Source organism: Nothobranchius furzeri, chromosome 2 (assembly GCF_043380555.1).
Source record: "Nothobranchius furzeri strain GRZ-AD chromosome 2, NfurGRZ-RIMD1, whole genome shotgun sequence".
Taxonomy (NCBI): domain Eukaryota; kingdom Metazoa; phylum Chordata; class Actinopteri; order Cyprinodontiformes; family Nothobranchiidae; genus Nothobranchius; species Nothobranchius furzeri.
Window position 1 is genome coordinate 45,610,192 of NC_091742.1, and position 14,922 is coordinate 45,625,113.

Here is a 14,922-nt window from a genome sequence, read left to right on the forward strand (position 1 = left end):
GACGTGCCCAGAAAACCTCACCAGGGAGGCGTCCAGAAGGCATGCTTACCAGATGCCCAAGCTACCTCAACTGGCTCCTCTCGATCTGAAGGTGTAGCGGGTCTACTCTGAGCCCCTCCTGGATGACCGAACTTCTCACCCTATCTCTAAGGGAGAGTCCAGCCACTCTGTGGAGAAAACTCATTTCGGCCGCTTGTATCCACAAATCTCATTCTTTCGGTCTCTACCCAAAGCTCGTGACCATAGGTGAGGGTAGGAACGTGGATCAACCGATAAATCAAGAGCTTTGCCTTCTGGGTCAGCTCTCTCTTCACCATGGCAGATCAGTAAAACACCCGCAGTACTGCAGATGCAGCACCAATCCGCCTGTCAATCTCACGCTCCATTTTTCCCACACTTGTGAACAAGACCCTGAGATATTTAAACTCCTCCACTTGAGGCAGGACCTTGTCCCTGACCTGGAGAAGGCATTCTACCCTTTTCCAACTCAAGACCATGGTCTCAGATTTAGAGAGAGTGAATATAAACTAGATCTATTAAACATAAAATGTTTTTTTCAACCAGGCTGTAAACATGTTTATTTCTGCTGTGAAATTTGCATTTTTAACATGTGGGTCAATGAGGATTTGCTCACTTTTAGTGATGAGGATGGAACTGTAATTTTAACCACTCCTTGGCTTCATAAAATTCAGACCAAAGTGTCCCCTTGGTCATAACCTGAGAGGCCATATCAGAGCAGCTATGTCCCTGGTTGTCATGATTGGGGGAAGGTACCTAACCCAGGACATGCAGAACACAACACTGACCAAAAATGGATGAAAAAATGATTTATTTATAAGGGGAAACTTAAGATGCACAGATAATTCTGTGGTTGAAACTGCAACAATCAGCTCAGCGTCTGGAGGAGGGAGAACACGGGTGAGCAAAGGTTCTGGTGTCACAATCCTTTGTAGGCAGGCAGAGGTGTTCAGCAGACTTACTGTGGTGGGTGTATGTGTTGGCAGGAGGAGGGAGAGGTAGAGAGCCGGGGAAGCGCAGGAGAGGGAGCAGAGGTGGAGAGAAGCGGGGCGTCCTGGTGGATGGGGCACTGGGTGAGATGAGAGGTGGGTTATGGCGGTGGTGATATGGTCCGTGTGCTGAGATCCAAAATCCAGGTAGAGGTCAGAATCCAAGGAGGTCGACAGGAATCCTGAGGAAGGGTAAATCCAATATAAGCGCAAACGCTACGAATAACATTTATCCTAAGAACACTAGAGATCACACGAGTGGCTGGTTACTACCAAAACTGAGGCAATCTTCCGGCGTCGAAGTGTGTCCACCATCCACCTTAAATAGGAAGGCACCCCGCTGATTGCTGATCAGGAACAGCTGGGCCACTCCCTCTCCTGGCAAGAGACTCACAGATGGTTATGAGAACAGGAGTACTCACCCCGGCTCATGACACTGGTTGCCTGAACATCGGGGCAGACCTGCTCTAAAGGGGCAAATCTCTGGCTAGGGAGTGGAGGCTTCCCCCAGAAGTGGTGTCCCAGATCTGGATGATGTCAGGATCCAGCAGGTTAAGCTGTTTCTCTCTTTTCCCAGGTGCTGAGTGGTCCCAGCTGGAGCCAATTACCCCATCAAGGCAGCAGTATTTAGGAGGAGTGGAACCACCAGACGGACGTCAGCTGATTCCGTTAATGGAGTGGTAAACTGACCATATGCTCTCTAGTTGTGCTTCCTTTCACACCAAGTACTCACCTGTGATTCTCTCTGTTCCTCGCAGCAATCTCTCCTGCGTCTTTGAAAGACCCAGAAACCTGAGTCCTCAGTCGCCTCTCTGGATCTAACACTGGTCCCCACCGAATATCATTACCTCTCTCCAGTGTTCAGCAAACAGAAGGCTCTCTCTCTTCCACCTCACAGAACCTATGACTGCGCCATTGACCTTATCCCTGGCTCACCTCTCCCAGCCAGCAGGTTGTTCAGTCTCTCCAAAAAAGAGAGATGGAGGAATATGTTAATGAATCTCCACAAGCAGGACTCATTCGCCCCTCTACATCTCCGGTTGGCGCTGGTTTCTTCTTCATGGAAAAGAAGGACAAAACACTCCATCCCTGCATTTACTATCGAGCTCTCGGCGATATCACCATAAAAATAAAATACTCGTTACCTCTCATTAACTCTGCCTTTGAACCCTTGCAGGAAGCTATCAGCTTCCTAGCTATTTACTAAACTCGATTTATGCAATGCCTACCATCTGGTGAGAATCCGGGAAGGAGATGAATAGAAAACCGCCTTTAAGACTCACATCGTACACTTCTAATACCAGGTCTTTCAAATGCTCCTGCTGTTTTTCAAGCTCTAGTTGATGTCCTCTGTGATTTCCTGAACGTTTTCGTCTTTGTCTACATTGATGATATCTTGATCTATTCCAGAGATGCCCAAGAACACAGAACTCACGTTCTGCTTTTCGTCAAAGCAGTAAGATGCGAATTCCACAAGACATCTGTTGCTTTTTTTGGTTACATCTTTGAGGCTGGATACACGACAGCAGACCCAGAGAAGATAAAAGTGGTTGAGGAGTGGCCCACCCCAGAGACACGCAAGCAGCTTCAATGTTTTCTCAGATTCTCTAACTTCTACAAACATTTCATCAAGGGTTTCAGTGTTGTTGCTGCTCAACACACCACTCTCACTTCTACTAAGTGCACCTTCTCCTGGAACTCGGATGCCCAATAAGCATTTGATGAACTCAAACTAAGGTTTGTTCAAGTTCCTGTTCTCACCCAACCTGATCCTGAGGTCCAGTTTGTGCTCGAAGTTGACACATCCAATACAGGAGTGGGCGCAGTCCTCTCACAACGATCCACATCTGATGGCAAACTGCATCCGTGCGCCTTTGTTTCTAAACGTTTCTCACCCACAGGGAGCAGACATGCTGTTGGAGACCGAGAATTGTTGGCAATCAAAATTGCTTTGGAGGAGTGGAGACATTGGGTGAAGGCAATTGAACTACCTATTCTGGTGTTAACGGATCACAAGAACTTGGCTTATCTACAGATAGTTAAGCAACTCAACCCCAAACAGTTCCGCTGGTGCCTGTTCTTCTCAAGATTCAACCTTAACATCACCTACAGACCTGGTTCTAAAAATGTCAAACCTGATGCCCTCTCTCATCATTTCTCTCCAGACTCTGAGCCCGAGATTCCTGAATCCATCTTACCACCTACCTGCAGAATCGGCAGCCTCTCCTGGGACTTGGAACACAAGATTGAGTCAGCCTCCCGGCTTGAGCCCAGTCCTGGGGGTGGTCCGCCCGGTAGACGGTATGTTCCCTCCCCAGTCAGGTCGCAGGTCATCACCTGGCCCACTCATCCAAGTTTTCCTGTCACCCAGAGGTCAACAGAACAGTTGTCTACATTCGTTGATACTTTTGATGGCCTGGATTAAATAAAGATGTCAAGGAGTTTGTGTCAGCCTGCCATGCATGCAACCAGAAAAAAAATACTCACAGACCTCCTTCTGGCCTCCTCCAGCCCTTGTCTATACCCTCACGACCCTGGTCTCATATCGCTTTCGACTTTGTTACCGGCCTTCCTCCCTCCAAGGGTGAAACAGTCATACTCACCATCATCGATAGGTTCTCCAAAGCCTGCCATCTAGATCAGCCTGACAATGTCCAAGCTACCTTCTGCAGCCCAGACCGCCTAGCTCCTGTTTTGTCACATCTTCAGACTTCATGGCATTCCTCTTGAAGTAGTGTCAGACAGAGGTCCTCAGTTCTCGTCTCAAGTTTGGAGGGAGTTTTGTCGTTCTTTGGGGGCTAAACCTTGCTTGTCCTCAGGTTTCCAATAGGCAGTGTGAATGGCTCAACCAAGAGGTTGAAGACGCACTTCTATGTGTCTGCTCCTCTAACCCTCATCAGTGGAGTCTTTTCCTACCATGGATCGAATACGCTCATAATGCCCATATTTCCGCAGCTACTGGCAAATCCCCCTTTGAATCCTCATTGGGCTACCAACCTTTACTGCCCAATACTGCTCCAGATCCAGTTCTCCCCTTAGTTCGATCCTACATAAGGTCCTGCAAGAGGGTTTGGAGTCAGACGAAGGAGCACTTCAGTGCACTTCTGCCCAAAACAAGAAGTACACTGATCGTCATCGAACCCCAGCGCCTGCTTACTCCCTTGGCCAGATGGTCTGGTTAGCGGCGATGGACATTTCTCTCAGGGCTATCCCCAGGAAGCTCGCCCCATGCTTTTTGGGCCCTTTCCCCATCATAGCCATTCTGAACCCTTTGACCGTTCGCCTGTAACTTCCCACGTCCCTTCGTGTCCACCCTGTGTTCCACTTCTCCCAGATCTGACTCGTGTCTTCTGGTCCCTTGTGTCCCTCGTCTGACCTTCCTCCGCCGCCTTGGATGGTGGACGGAGGACCTGTGTTCTCCATGAACTGCATTCTGGACGTCCGTTGTCGAGGCTGAGGCCACCAGTATTTGGTGGATTGGACAGGTTATGGTCCAGAGGAGCGATCGTGCGTTCCCCGGTCCTTTATTCTGGACCCTGAACTCATCACTGACTTTGAGAGGAGATCCTCGTCCTCTTCGGGTCGCCCGCCTGGGGGTGACCGTTGGGGGGGTACTGTCATGATCCAGCAGGTGTAGCTGTTCCTCTCTTTCCCAGGTGCTGAGTGATCCTAGCTGGAGCTAATTACCCCATCAAGGCAGCAGTGTTTAGGAGTGGAACCACCAGACGGGTGTCAGCTGATTCTATTAATGGAGTGGTAAACTGACCACATGCTCTCTAGTTGTGCTTCCCTTCGTGCTAAGTACTCACCTGCAATTCTCTCTGTTCCTCGCAGCAATCTCTTCCGCATCCTTGAAAGATCCAGGAAGTTCCTCGTCGGTTTATACATCCAAGTTCTCCTCTCAAGGTCTTCACTGTTTGGACGTCCATCTCCCCGGGTGTGGCCGCAACTTCAAAAGCTCCAGCACTGGATTCTGCCAAGCCGCTCAGCTCTCCTGTGGAAAGAACACACCACTAAAATCACCGCACAGCCCTCACAACCTTCAACCTTCAACCATCCTGAATACTCACCTCTCCCTCAGGACCGGTCCCTCCGCAGCTCCAATGAGTTATCGATTCAAATTAATCCTGCTAAAGAACTCTCAGTTCGTTTCTACACATACTTACCATACCTATCACCTGGCATATGCGGGGGGGGGGGGGGGGGGGGGGGGGTGCTTGAGCACCTGTCCCTTTTGTCCGAAGTGCCCAAAGTGCCCTTTTTCCGGTCGTTCGTCAGATTTTGCCGTACAAAACTGTTATACTGTGATACATATCAGGCACTAGGACCATGCGGAGGCAGCCGCCTCAAGCTGAAGCCTATTTTCCCTTAGATCCGCCTACAAGCTCACTGATTGGCTCTGCCGCATCATACTAACGTGTGATTGGTTGTCCCTGCTGTTACTCTACCTTGTAGAAATGGAGACGACAGACCGGTGTTTTGCCTGCGGGCAGGAGTCTGTGTGCATCTACCTGTAAGTTTTTTTCTGCCTGCTTCACGTCAGCTGGATGGACTTTAATATCTGAGCTTTTGATTACATGCGTTTGAGTCGGTGGCTAGTGTCTGTGGAGCAAAGTCAGGTAGCTGCATGTCTGGGACAGAAAATGAGACATGAGAGAGACTTCTCCTGAAGTGTTGAAGAAACTCGCAACAAAGAATCACAGATGTTGATATTTCTCACTCTAGATTCTCCGGGTCATAACTTCTGAATTACTAATCGAATAAAAATAATTCAAACGGTTTCTAAAAGTACATGAAGCGAGCTTTCCAACGAGGTACAACATGATGTAATTCATGTTACTCCAAAAATCGCTATTAGAGGGAAATCAGCTTTGCAGCGTCACAGAAAGAAACGGAGCGAACCGCGACGGGAGAGCAGAGAACCAAAGGGAGGAGATAGTCTGATCCTCTTCATCAGCAGCTTTTATAAAGTTATGGAAACGTCACAAATAAAATCCACCTGGTTGGGCAGGTGTCCCAGAAGGCTGTTTCTGTAGATGGTGACATAAGGAGGGACAGATTAAAGTCACACTGGTTTTCATTTGAACACTCAACTGTTTACTAAATGATTCAGCTTCATTTCAGCATTATTTATACTTACATTAAATATTTATTTAGCTGAAAATATAGTTTTATCAGTGCAGAATTTTATTAGTTGACTTTTTGTAATGAAATGTTTACATTTAACCATTTATCTGGCTTATTGATCTTCATAATGCTGGTAGAAATGTAGCTACAGCTGTGAAGTAGCCTATGAGTGTTATTTTATGATACCTAGTATTTATTTTACTGTATCCCGTTCTCTGGACCAGAGCATAGACCTGTGGTCAGAGACAGGCTGCAGTCATTAAACTGGTAATCGTAAGGTCAGGGGTCACACTGTTTTCTGAGTGTTTGCAGTTCTGAGTTTAAATAGTTCTTTTGACATAGTTTGCTCAAGTCATTTTGACGTTCCTGTTAAGTAATAAATGTAAAGAAAATTCAAATAAGTATTTTTTTCATTTAAGCTGAAGTTTTACAGACTTTAATAAACATAAACACAATTAAAGCTGCAAGCAGCGTCGTTCGGCCCTCGCAGCGAAGCTGCTCGCCCTCCTTCCGCACCCCCTCCGCTCCATCCCCGACACTCTCCAAACCCAGCTCCGCGCTTCTCCATCCTGGCCTGCAGCCGGGGGCACCAGGGCACGTCTGGCCGAACAGAAAGTCAACCACCCCGACACCAGAAACCGTGAACGGCCTCCTCGTCCACACCTCACCCTGACTCAGCATCCCCTCTGAGCCCACGATTACACGTCTCACCACTAGGAGATACTCTATCTTTACCACGCTGGTGATTTGATGTTCAGTCTCGTGCAAATCGGAGGTTGTTTGTGGAAGTTACAGTCAAACGTAAGGTCACAGGGTCACACCAGAAATCGCCATGGCATCAAAGCCCCTCCCTTTCTGAAAAACTATCAGATCTGAATGGTCATTACAACATCATGAAGACAGTGCATGACCTTAGTGTCATGTTGACTAAATTAGAGGGGACAAATATGGGCATTTCACCATAAAACAGTAGACTTCCTGTAGTCAGGGGGCGGGGCTTAGGTGATGTCAGCTGTCCACATTGTCACTGTCTTCAGATGTGGTCAGTAATCACACAGACAAAGTTTGAATTTGATCTGATCATGCACATGGGAGTTATTAAGTCAAGTAACGTAATGGCGACTGGTCAAAGTTTGAGGCTTAGCCACACCCACACCTTTATACTTATTTAAAATCCGACGGTTGAATTTTTTCCTCTATGTCTTAAGAGTATATAGCAGGAGTTTGAAGGTGATCGGTGGAAAGGACGACGAGACATCATTCTCCTAAGAACGTGTGCGAAAACCACTAAATTGAGTACTTGGACCAAAATGGCCGACCTCCTGTGTGACATTGCGCTTGGCTCCAAGAGACTTTTTTGTAGGTCCTGGGACACTACATTAGTGTGCCAAGTTTTGTGATGCTCAGTCAAAGCATGGCTTGGGGATGACAGTTTTAATGGTCCTAGGGGGCGCTATTTCAGAAAATAGGCCACGCCCACAAATTTCAGCTGCCCAATTCTATTGGGGGTCAGAGTAGGATCACTCACCTGACATTTTGTGGCGATGTCACGATAACTGAAGAAATGAGAGGCAAACGTATATCCATGGCGTGATGGCGAATTTCGCCATGCTCCCAAAGCCCCGCCTTTTTTCAAAACCTGCCAGTACTGTAGACCAAGTGACCTCAACTTGTCAGCTGCTATTTGCCAGAGATTGCTGGTGATTGGGTAAAAGGAGTCCAATAAGGAGCTGTGAAAAAAAGAGTGACGTGGCGACAGGTCAAAGTTTGAGGCTTAGCCACGCCCACATCGTTACACTTATTTAAAATCCGACGGTTGAATTTTTTCCTTTATGTCTTAAGAGTATATAGCAGAAGTTTGAAGGTGATTGGTGAAAAGGGCGATGGAGCATCACTCTCCAAACAACGTGTGCGAAAACCACTAAATCGCGTACTTGAACCAAAATGGCCGACTTCCTGTGCAACTTTACACTTGGCTCCAAGAGACTTTTTTGTAGGTCCTGAGACACCACATTAGTGTACCAAATTTCGTAATCCTCAGTCAAAGCATGGCTTGGGGCTGACAGTTTTAATGGTCCTAGGGGGCGCTATTTCAGAAAATAGGCCACGCCCACCAGATGTTCACATCAAATTCTTTGGGGGGCCGGACTAGGATCACTCCCAAGAGGTTTTGTGGCGATATCTCTAGAAATGACGAAATGGGAGGCAAACGTAAGGCCACGTCGGTACGCCTGACTTCGCCGCGCCGCCACAGCCCCGCCTTCTGCAGAAAACTCCCATAAAGTGACGGCAAGCAACCCCAACTTGTCTTCAGTTACCTGCTACAAATTTGGGGTGATTATTTGAAAGGGCGAATTTTGGAAAATTTCCCAGTAAAACTTGACCTTTTAAGGCCTGAGGGGGCGGGGCTTATGTGACATCATCAATCAACCATTCATTTGTCTTCGGGGGGCGATGAAGATTGTCCATAGAAAATTACTTTAACTGTAATTCTTTCATTTATGAAATTATAGCAATTTGAATTTTTTTGGCGAGTGCTCGAACTTTGAGGTCTGGCTCCGCCCCTTCAGTATTTACGAAAAGTCAATTTTATTGTCTCATTTGACTCGTCCATCGCTTCTGTTCGATCGCACACTATTTTTGAGACAATCGTGCGAAAAATGACCAAACTGTTCAACCAAATATAGACCCTAGAAATGGCCAAAACGGGGTCAAAATGGCCACTTTAGTCCAAAATGGCCGACTTCCTGTTTTATATTGACCATGGGTGCAAGAGGCTTTTCTGTGCGTATTGTTGAGTTCTACAAGTGTACCAAATTTCATCACTCTACTATGAAAAAAGGTCAAAGCGGAGGGGTATTTTTAATTTTCCAGGGGGCGCTGTTGAAACATTTTTTTACCAAGTTTCACGTTGCCATTGAAATACGTAAATTTCACGCACTTTCTATATTGGGCCAGAATTTGGTGAGTTTTTGGATATGCTAAGACCCCCTAAAGGTCGTCCAAAGATGCGGAAGAAAAAAAAAAGAAAAAAAATTAAAGCTGCAAGCAGCGTCGTTCGGCCCTCGCAGCTCCGCGCCGCTCCGGCCTGGCCGGCAGCCCGAGGCACCAGGTTACGTCCGTGGAACAAAAATTTTGACCACCCCGACACCAGAAACAGCTAACGGTCACCTCGTCCGCACCTCACCCTGACTGAGCATCCCCTCTGAGCACACCAAGTTTGGTGCAGTTACGACCTCGTCTGTAGGAGTTATCACAGTTTTAATGTTGTGTAGGGGATGCTGTGGTGTTATTATACGAATTTCACCAACCATTTGTGTCTCATTGGCTAAAGGGCATGATTGTTGATTGCCATGTTCAGTCTCGTGCAGATGGGAGGCTGTTTGTGGAAGTTACGATCAAACGTAAGGTCATGGCGTCATGCCAGAAATCGCCATGGCATCAAAGCCCCTCCCTATCTGGAAAGCTATCAGATCTGAATGGTCATTGCAACATCATGAAGACAGTGCCTGACCTTAGTGTCATGTTGACTAAATTAGAGAGGACAAATATGGGCATTTCACCATAAAACAATAGACTTCCTGTTGTCAGGGGGCGGGGCTTAGGTGATGTCACCTGTCCACAATGACGTTGTCTTGAGATTTGGTCATTGATCACACGGACAAAGTTTGATATAGATCTGATCATGCACATTGGAGTTGTTAAGTCAAGTAATGTAATGGCGAAAGGTCAAAGTTTGAGGCTTAGCCACGCCCACACCATTATACTTATTTAAAATCCGACGGTTGAATTTTTTCCCCTTTGTCTTAAGAAAATATAACAGAAGTTTGAAGGTGATCGGTGAAAAGGGCGACGGGGTATCATTGTCCAAACAACGTGTGCGAAAACCACTAAATCAAGAACTTGGACCAAAATGGCCGACTTCCTGTGCGACTTTGCACTTGGCTCCCAGAGACTTTTTTGTAGGTCCTGAGACACCACATTAGTGTACCAAATTTTGCAATCCTCAGTCAAAGCATGGCTTGGGGCTGACAGTTTTAATGGTCATAGGGGGCGCTATTTCAGAAAATAGGCCACGCCCACAAACTTCAGCCATCCATTTCTATTGGGGGTCAGACTAGGATCACTCACAACAAGTTTCGAGGTGATATCACGATAAATGAAGAAATGAGAGGCAAACGTATTTCCATGGCGTGATGGCGAATTTCGCCATGCTCCCAAAGCCCCGCCTTTTCTCAAAACCTTCCAGTACTGGAGACCAAGTGACCTCAACTTGTCTGCTGCTATTTACCAGAGATTACTGGTGATTGGGTAAAATGGGTCCAATAGGGAGCTGTGAAAAAAAGAGTGGCGTGGCGAAAGGTCAAAGTTTGAGGCTTAGCCACGCCCACACCTTTATACTTATTTAAAATCCGACGGTTGAATTTTTTCCTCTATGTCTTAAGAGTATATAGCAGAAGTTTGAAGGCGATTGGTGAAAAGGGCGACGGAGCATCACTCTCCAAACAACGTGTGTGAAAACCACTAAATCGCACACTTGGACCAAAATGGCCGACTTCCTGTGCGACTTTGCACTTGGCTCCAAGAGACTTTTTTGTAGGTCCTGAGACACCACATTAGTGTACCAAATTTCGAAATCCTCAGTCAAAGCATGGCTTGGGGCTGACAGTTTTAATGGTCCTAGGGGGCGCTATTTCAGAAAATAGGCCACGCCCACCGGATGTTCACATCAAATTTTTTTGGAGGCTGGACTAGGATCACTCACAAGAGGTTTTGTGGCGATATCTCTAGAAATGACGAAATGGTAGGCAAACGTAAGGCCACGTCGGTACGCCTGACTTCGCCGCGCCGCCACAGCCCCGCCTTCTGGAGAAAACTCCCATAAAGTGACGCCAAGCAACCCCAACTTGTCTTCAGTTTCCTGCTAGAAATATGGGGTGATTAGTTGAAAGGGCGAATTTTGGACAATTTCCCAGTAAAACTTGACCTTTTAAGGCGTGAGGGGGCGGGGCTTATGTGACATCATCAATCAACCATTCATTTGTCTTCGGGGGGCGATGACGATTGTCCAGAGAAAATTACTTTAACTGTAATTCTTTCATTTATGAAATTATAGCAATTTGAATTTTTTTGGCGAGTGCTCGAACTTTGAGGCCTGGCCCCGCCTCTTCAGTATTTACGAAAAGTCAGTTTTATTTTCTCATTTGATTCGTCCATCGCTTCTGTTCGATCGCACATTATTTTTGAGACAATCGTGCGAAAAATGACCAAACTGTTTAACCAAATATAGAGCCTAGAAATGGCCAAAATGGGGTAAAAATGGCCACTTTAGTCCAAAATGGCCGACTTCCTGTTTGATATTGACCATGGGTGCAAGAGGCTTTTCTGTGCGTATTGTTGAATTCTACAGGTGTACCAAATTTTATCACTCTACTATGAAAAAAGGTCAATGCGGAGGGGTATTTTTAATTTTCCAGGGGGCGCTGTTGAAACACTTTTATACCAACTTTCACATTGCCAGTGAAATACGTAAATTTCACGCACTTTCTATATTGGGCCAGAATTTGGTGAGTTTTTGGATATGCTAAGACCCCCTAAAGGCCGTCCAAAGACGCGGAAGAAAAAAAAAGAAAAAAAAAGAAAGAAAGAAAAAAAAGAAACGGAGCAGATACAATAGGCCTTCGCAGCGCTTCGCTGCTCGGGCCTAATTAAAGCTGCAAGCAGCGTCGTTCGGCCCTCGCAGCTCCGCGCCGCTCCGGCCTAGCCAGCAGCCCGGGGAACCAGGGCACGTCCGCGGAACAGAAATGTCGACCACCCCGACACCAGAAACCGCAAATGATCACCTCGTCCGCACCTCACCATCACTCAGCATCCCCTCTGAGCCCACCAAGTTTGGTGCAGTTAAGACCTCGTCTGTAGGAGTTATTACAGTTTTAATGGTGTGTAGGGGGAGCTGTGGTGACATTATACAAATTTCACCAGCCGTTTGTGTCTCATTGGCTAAAGGGCATGATTGTTGATTGCCATGTTCAGTCTCGTGCAGATGGGAGGCTGTTTGTGGAAGTTACGATCAAACGTAAGGTCACGGCGTCATGCCAGAATTCGCCATGGCATCAAAGCCCCTCCCTATCTGGAAAGCTATCAGATCTGAATGGTCATTAAAACATCATGAAGACAGTGCATGACCTTAGTGTCATGTTGACTAAATTAGAGGGGACAAATATGGGCATTTCACCATAAAACAATATACTTCCTGTTCTCAGGGGGCGGGGCTTAGGTGATGTCAGCTGTCCACAATGACGTTGCCTTGAGATGTGGTCAGTGATCACACAGACACAGTTTGATATACGATCTGATCCTGCACATGGGAGTTATTAAGTCAAGTAATGTAATGGCGAAAGGTCAAAGTTTGAGGCTTAGCCACGCCCACACCTTTATACTTATTTAAAATCCGATGGTTGAATTTTTTCCTCTGTGTCTTAAGAGTATATAGCAGAAGTTTGAAGGCGATTGATGAAAAGGGCAATGGAGCATCACTCTCCAAACAACGTGTGCGAAAACCAGTAAATCGCGCACTTGGACCAAAATGGCCGACTTCCTGTGCGACTTTGCACTTGGCTCCAAGAGACTTTTTTGTAGGTCCTGAGACACCACATTAGTGTACCAAATTTCGTAATCCTCAGTCAAAGCATGGCTTGGGGCTGACAGTTTTAATGGTCCTAGGGTGCGCTAATTCAGAAAATAGGCCACGCCCACAAACTTAAGCTGACCATTTCTATTGGGGGTCAGACTAGGATCACTCACAACAAATTTCGAGGTGATATCACGATAATTGAAGAAATGAGAGGCAAGCTTATTTCCATGGCGTGATGGCGAATTTCGCCATGCTCCCAAAGCCCCGCCTTTTTTCAAAACCTTCCAGTACTGGAGACCAAGTGACCTCAACTTGTCTGCTGCTATTTACCAGAGTTTCCTGGTGACTGGGTAAAAGGAGTCCAATAGGGAGCTGTGAAAAAAAGAGTGGCGTGGCGAAAGGTCAAATTTTGAGGCTTAGCCACGCCCACACCTTTATACTTATTTAAAATCCGACGGTTGAATTTTTTCCTCTATGTCTTAAGAGTATATAGCAGAAGCTTGAAGGCGATTGGTGAAAAGGGCGACGGAGCATCACTCTCCAAACAACGTGTGTGAAAACCACTAAATCGCGCACTTGGACCAAAATGGCCGACTTCCTGTGCGACTTTGCACTTGGCTCCAAGAGAGTTTTTTGTAGGTCCTGAGACACCACATTAGTGTACCAAATTTCGTAATCCTCAGTCAAAGCATGGCTTGGGGCTGACAAATTTAATGGTCCTAGGGGGCGCTAATTCAGAAAATAGGCCACGCCCACAAACTTAAGCTGACCATTTCTATTGGGGGTTAGACTAGGATCACTCACAACGAATTTCGAGGTGATATCACGATAAATGCAGAAATGAGAGGCAAACGTATTTCCATGGCGTGATGGCGAATTTCGCCATGCTCCCAAAGCCCCGCCTTTTTTCAAAACCTTCCAGTACTGGAGACCAAGTGACCTCAACTTGTCTGCTGCTATTTACCAGAGATTCCTGGTGATTGGGTAAAAGGAGTCCAATAGGGAGCTGTGAAAAAAAGAGTGGCCTGGCGAAAGGTCAAAGTTTGAGGCTTAGCCACGCCCACACCTTTATACTTATTTAAAATCCGACGGTTGAATTTTTTCCTCTATGTCTTAAGAGTATATAGCAGAAGTTTGAAGGCGATTGGTGAAAAGGACGACAGAGCATCACTCTCCAAACAACGTGTGCGAAAACCACTAAATCACGTACTTGGACCAAAATGGCCGACTTCCTGTGCGACTTTGCACTTGGCTCCAAGAGACTTTTTTGTAGGTCCTGAGACACCACATTAGTGTACCAAATTTCGTAATCCTCAGTCAAAGCCTGGCTTGGGGCTGACAGTTTTAATGGTCCTAGGGGGCGCTATTTCAGAAAATAGGCCACGCCCACCGGATGTTCACATCAGGTCTTTTGGGGGGCCGGACTAGGATCACTCACAAGAAGTTTCGTGACGATTTCTTTAGAAATGACGAAATGGGAGGCAAACGTAAGGCCACGGCGGTACGCCTGACTTCGCCGCGCCGCCACAGCCCCGCCTTCTGCCGAAAACTCCCATAAAGTGATGCCAAGCAACCCCCACTTTTCTTGAGTTACCAGCTACAAATGCGTGGCGATTAAGTGAAATGGGGCAATTTGGGACCTCTCACAGTAAAACTTGATCTTCTTGGTCCTGAGGGGGCGGGGCTTGTGTGATGTCATCATCCGACCATTCAATCTACTTTGTGGGTGGATGACGAATGACCACAGAAAGTTTGGTAACTCTATTCAATTCAGTTATGAAGTTATAGCAGTTTAAATTTTTATGGCGAGTAGTCAAACTTCGAGGCCTGGCCCCGCCCCTTCAGTATTTACAAAAAGTCAATTTTATTGTCTCATTTTGTTCGCTCATCCCTTCTGAGCAATTGTACACCATTTTTGAGACGATCGTGCGAAAAATGATCAAGCAATCCAATCAGAAACGGACCCTAAAAACGGCCAAAACGCCAAAAAATCGCCATTTCAACCCAAAATGGCCGACTTCCTGTTTGATATTGACCATGCTTGCAAGAGACTTTTCTGTGCGGACTGTTGAGTATTACAAGTGTACCAAATTTCATAACTGTACAATAAACTAAGCTTTATGGAGAGGGGTTTTTTTCACTTTCTAGGGGGCG

At 46.5% G+C, this 14,922-nt stretch overlaps 1 long non-coding RNA gene across 1 annotated transcript; it reads right to left on the reverse strand.

The window, feature by feature from the left end:
* Positions 1–812: 812 nt before the first annotated feature.
* LOC139066291 (uncharacterized) lies at positions 813–1,439 on the reverse strand. Its single transcript, XR_011519222.1, has 2 exons — positions 981–1,439; positions 813–898 (listed from the first exon to the last, which is right to left on the reverse strand). It is a non-coding gene; the product is annotated as an uncharacterized lncRNA (long non-coding RNA).
* Between the last annotated feature and the right edge of the window lie 13,483 nt (positions 1,440–14,922).